This window comes from Cupressus sempervirens, chromosome 6, assembly GCF_028749045.1.
Source record: "Cupressus sempervirens isolate cs-2001-9-10 chromosome 6, ASM2874904v1, whole genome shotgun sequence".
Lineage (NCBI taxonomy): Eukaryota > Viridiplantae > Streptophyta > Pinopsida > Cupressales > Cupressaceae > Cupressus > Cupressus sempervirens.
In genome coordinates, this window is record NC_143123.1 from 99,566,575 (window position 1) to 99,572,574 (window position 6,000).

A 6,000-nucleotide genomic window follows, 5' to 3' on the forward strand; every position below is an offset into this window, starting at 1 on the left:
GGGCAACTTCAAGGGGAATCCATCAAAAGCTGCAAGGTGCAAATATGAGAAAGATGAGAACTGGATAAAATAGATCTCAAATTGACTAATAGTCGCCATTGCTTTCGGGCTAAACCTCCTCTCTGATCATCCTTGGAGTTCCTTGCAAATTCTCATTGTAAATGCATCATTAACTTTGACATATTCTGCATAATTGTTCTACAATTGCAAACATGGATAGAACTCATAACATTTCACATCATCAGGAAAGTTTTCTATTCTTGGAAGGCTCGACCACAACTCTAGAGATGCTAGCATATAAACCAGAAATGAATGCATATAAAAGGTGTTGTAAAATTTTGCGGTGCTGAGAGCTCTGGATAGATTCTCACTTACCTCATGGGCCCAATCAATGTACTGCGTATCTCAACAAATAACTTGTCCCAGAAAGAAATACTATTCAACAAAATTTAAGGCCTCTACCTCACCTTTCAATCTGTGCAAGAGAACTAGAATGTCTACAATCTCATGCTTGAGATCAGTACCAAATAGAGTTTTGGGGACCTTACACTTGGGGCCCCGTGGCTTTTGGAACTAGGATCGCATGATTTCTTTCCTCTACACCATCTTCACGGAGAACTCAAAGCTTGCTCCTGTTACTATGAATTCTGAAAACTCCTCTCGTTTTGGGACTTGGAGGCAATTCACCATAGTTTGCCTATTAATGGGGATTAGTATTGTACGGTCAAGAAGTAGAATTTGTTTGGTATCTGGATCGTAGTGATTTATGCATTCATAAATCAATTCTGGAGCTTGGACTGCCATCGAGAAACCAGCTGCCTCCACTAGTCCACTTCCTCGGAGCTTTTCAGTTATAGGATGAATTTGCTCTGACCTCAGCCTCTTTTGGAAGTCTTGCATATCATAAAAGTGGAGTGAGGTATCTGTTAAACTCTGCAATGTGAACTTGATTCCATTTAGTCCATCAAACCCCGCAAATCTGGTTACCATTCTATCAAAGGATGAAGTAGATTGAAAATTCCAATTTAGATTATGCGTAGGGAACTGAATTCGCAACACAGAATATTTGAAAGCGTTGTGCAATTTAACAGCATAACAGTTCAAGAAAAAGCAGTGGTTTGAAAAATTGTTATGTTTCCCTCTATATAGGAATCCTAATTCATCCGTTAATCTTCAGGATGTGTGCCACATGAACGAATTAAAGGATAAATCCGTTGAATTAGTAAATGCAGGAGCTTCTAACGGACATCTCGGTGTCTTTTCATTGTTTCCGTTGGCCCAACGGTAACTTTCCTTTATTTCATACTTACCTTTCTGTTTTTCATCCAGTTTTGGAGAATTAAGAACAAAGTACTCCGTAAGGAAATATTTGCCTAGCTGGATTTTGCTCAATATACTTTTCCAACTGTGGTTATATTGTTTCCATTATCATTTTAAGATGTCTTATGTGTAATTCGTGAGCCCGATCTGCTTACCAAGTTGATTTTTTCATGAATGCGAAAAATCGCCCTCATGGGTTGAAAACCTGCCGAGGAGAAGATGATTTCCCTTTTTTTGCCCAGGCTTTATTTAGACTTTATCCTTTGAGTTAACATGTCCTTTTGGTTTGGAAAATCTTGAAAGGGCTGCGAAAGTCAAAAAGGGGGCCCACTTCCTTATTTCTTTCCTTTACAATTGTCTTTGGCATAAAATAGACTTCATGGGTCGAAGGCCCATCGAGGAGAAGTCGTTTTTGAGTTTTCTGCTTAAGATGATTCTGGCATCATGATGAATCCCAAATGTTTCCAAAGGTAGAATACTGTAATGAAAATAGGGATTTTCCATAAAACAACTCATTATCTTCTTACCTTGATCCATAACCCTCATTTGTTAACCTTTGCGGGAAATCGCCTTAATGGGTTGAAAACCCTCCGAGGAGAAGGCGATTTTCGATTTTTCGCAAGCTTCATTTTCTTGTGGGAAAAACATGATAAGCCACGAACAAGTCCAGCTTTGTGAATAACTTTGTGAAATGCAAGAATCTTCATTGAATTAGGTACTAAACTACCCATAAACTCACGACATCAAGGAAAACCCACCCCACCATGAAATGTGGGAGAAGGGAAAGATGGAAAATCCGATGGAGACTCTTTTCACCTAAGGGGGAAAAACTAGACTCAAACATACCTAGACCAGACTAAGACACAAATTTTTTTCACTTTTGCAACATCAATACAGCGTGAAAAGTGGGGCAACACACAACATCGAATTCAGCAAGCATTCCAAAAAAAATTAATGGATTAGAAATCTTTTCTCTAATGCTTCCTCCTCTCTTTTTTTCTCATTCATCTTTCGACCTCTCCCTTTACCATGTTTATAGAGGATAATGCAGTAGATTGACTAAGAAGTATGGGTTCTAACTTCTAATGTCCCAAAATCATTAAATGCCTCTAGTTCACCCTCTGAATTCTGTTTCCCTTCTGTGAATCTGTCATTTCTTTCTTTATCCAATATTGCCTGTATATCATTATTTCCTTCCCTCTTGATTGAATCAGTATGGATATCCACTTCCTTTTTTCCTTGAGATATATCTGCGACTTTGATTAGTGGAACGGTTTTGTTTCTCACAGGTGTCAAAACTCTATCCATTGCTAATCTTTGAAAGTTCCTCGGCATCCTGAGATCTTCTTTGTTTTTTTTATTCAAATGCATTTAGCCAAAGAATTCTCCCATCTCTGTTATTTTCGATCCTAACTCTTTCTGCTTTTCAACAATCAATTCTTCTGGCTTTTCTCCCTTTTTAGAGTCCATTTCTGCAAATCTTTTTTTACTTTCATTTGGCACTGTGATTTTCTCTTCCTACAATTTTAGGAGAGAAGTTTTTACTTACTTCATTTTAGTACTTCGGAAGCAATGCATTTTTTCTTCTTCTGTGAAAAAACAATCTTTTAAGGAATTTCGTTAATTGCCGCAATTTATGTCCAAAGCATACATCTATGAATGTCTTTTAAGCAATTTTTCCATCCAACTCTACAATTGTATCCAGTGAGTGATCTTTCAGTTTTCTTTAGACCTTTTTCTATACAGTATTCGACTGGAAGATGATATAATCTGATCCACGCTGCTGTTTCATCAGGATTCACACTAACAAGATCAAAGTTTTCATACCAGTTTTGCAAATAAATTGGGGATTCTTAAATGCTACACAAAAACTAACCCGAAGATTTTTTCATTTTCTTCAATACTATAAAAGATTGCAACATATAAATTTCTGGGTAAGAATTATAGAATAAAATCTGTTTTCCATGATCCTTTGGTCCATTTTCTTGTGCTTTCTCTGCCTTTTTTAGCACCATAAACCCCTGATCGAGAGAAACATCTTCAGAAACCTCAATGTTTTTAACTCCATTTTTTTGTGCTTTCTCTGCTTTTTTAGCATCAATAACCCTGATCGAGAGAAACTTCTTCAGAAACCTCAATGATTTAACTCTTTGTTTTCATCATCTTCACAAACGATTCCCTGCTCTTCTCTGTTCCTTTCATTCTATGGACATTTTCATCCATTGATCTCCTGTTCCTCCTTGCTCTGCAGCTCTTTCATCATGAATATATATTCAATGATGACCCAACTTGAGATAAGAATTGTAATAAATTTATAAATATAAATTTATGAAAATGAAGATATGCCATTATAATATTCAACTTAAAATCCTAAGAATAATACAGAAGATAGAACTTATTGTTATTTACTGCAGTATATCTCCTTCGGACTGCTGTGTCAAAGATCAATAACAGAAGTTTTTTTCCTATCTTCAACTTGTACACAATGTGTATATAAAATATGCTGATAAAATCAAGACATGTCGTTATAATATTCAACTTCAAATCCCAACAAAAACTCAGAAGATGGAAATAATCTTGATTTTCTACAGTATCTCTCCTTTGGACTGCCATCTCAAAAATCAGTCAGCAACAGAGGATTCTTCCTATCTTTAACTTGTACACAATGTGTATATTGAATACAATTCACAGTGGTACATTTCAGTTCTTTAACATTCAATCTCACTGTGCCTAGATAGTGGGGAACTCGATTATTATCATGATTTACTGCAATATCTCTCCTTTGGACCGCTGTCTCAAAAATCAGTCAGTGACAGGGGCTTCTTCCTATGTTCAACTTGTACACAATGTGTATATGGAATACACTTTGCAGTGGTACATTTCAGTTCTTTTAACATTTAATCTCACTGTCCTTAGACAGTGGGGAACTTGATTGGTGCAAATGTTTGTTACCCTTATATTATTAAGTTACAGAGACACAAGTGCAAACAATTGTTCTGATACAAATGTCTGATCTGAATTTGGCAATATAGATATGATCTAGTTCTCACAATATTAAATGACGAGGTCGATTAGTTTTTGAACATATGGTATCCGACAGAGTGTAAGTCAGTCTTCTATGAATTTACAGTTTCTGATTACAGTCTGATATAATGGACGATCTGAAAATGCACAGAAATCTGATATAATTGAGAGTTGATCCTTGAAGGTTTGAATATGGAAGTTTTATGAACAATCTGATCTGTTAAGAGTTCTGATACATTTTTGGTTGAAAATACAATTTTAATCGGTTTGCCACCAATATTATTACAGCTGTATCTGATATGTTTCCTTCCTGCTGAGGGGATGTCCTGCAATGATGCCGTTTTGATTGTGTAGCTGTGTGATCTTATTACTTGCAAATGATAGATTACTGCTACCTTTTTTTTTGTCTGCTACAAGGTTGTAAGAGCGCTTAGTCTACAATGTATATAAAAAAATGATATGTGTTCATGCCTTTGGAGGATTCAAAGACTCATGTTTAAGATGTAGTAAGGAGTTGTATTGAACCAACATGTCTCTTGCCATTTACACCTCATCCCTGTATTTATTCATATGAATAAATACGTACCATTCTAACTTCTTCTCCTTTGGTGATGGTTATGCAAGGTAAAACCATTACCAATGCGTAAGTGCAAGAATTAACATATCTGTTGTTTGTTTTAGAATGATTGAATGCTGCCTTCTTCAAAAGTATGCATTGATGCTCTTCGAGTGATGTAATGATAGGTTTTCTGTTTCATGGATGCATTCTGCCGAAAACGTGAAGTCTTATAAATAAGACATTTTCTGAGCAATGATATCCCCTTCTTAATATGCCTGTGTTTGGGTCATCCCCCTCTCATTTGATACCTTAGGTATACTTATAACCCTCGTCTTGGAAATGGGAAGTCATGTCTCTTCCTACGGTTATGTTCATCTTATTACTATTCTTACAAGTTCCGTATTACTATTCTTAACAAGTCCTGCCTGCAACTAATCTTTGTTATATGGACTACTCCTTCACAAAGGATTACTCATAATAGGATCATTGCATTATTATCAGATCATTGTTTTATTTGTTGGCATTGTTGAGTTTATACAGATTGATTTCATTTTTATCAGCAATTTCTGGTTATCTGATTATTATTAGTATGTGCTATTACGATAATAGATAAAAGTCTATTATTAGTTAATGGTAATCTATTTGTAATCTATTGTAAATATTAAAATGTTTCTAATAATTAGTTAGCTGTATTTATCTGTTAGCTCTTTTAGCTTTCTTTTAGCTAGAATAGAATATTTTTATTATTTATGATCGTTTCCTAAGGAAACACTTTATTCTTTTGTATTATTAGACCTCTTGGTCTTTGTTAATATTAGACAAGTATTTTACCAATTACTTCATTATGGTATCAGAGCCAATACTTCAATTTTTTTTCAAAAAATTAATAATTTCTTGTGAAATTATTTGCTAAGATTTTTGGAAATTATTTCTGAGATTTTTCTCTAAAACTCGTGTAGGAATTTCAAAGATTTTTCTCTAAAACTTGTGTACAATTTTCCTTTTTTTGAGAAATTCTTCAAAATCCGTAGGTTTGAGCTAGGGTTTTTCTGCAACTCCCATTCATCTTTTAGTGATTTTTTTTTTCTAGCATCAGA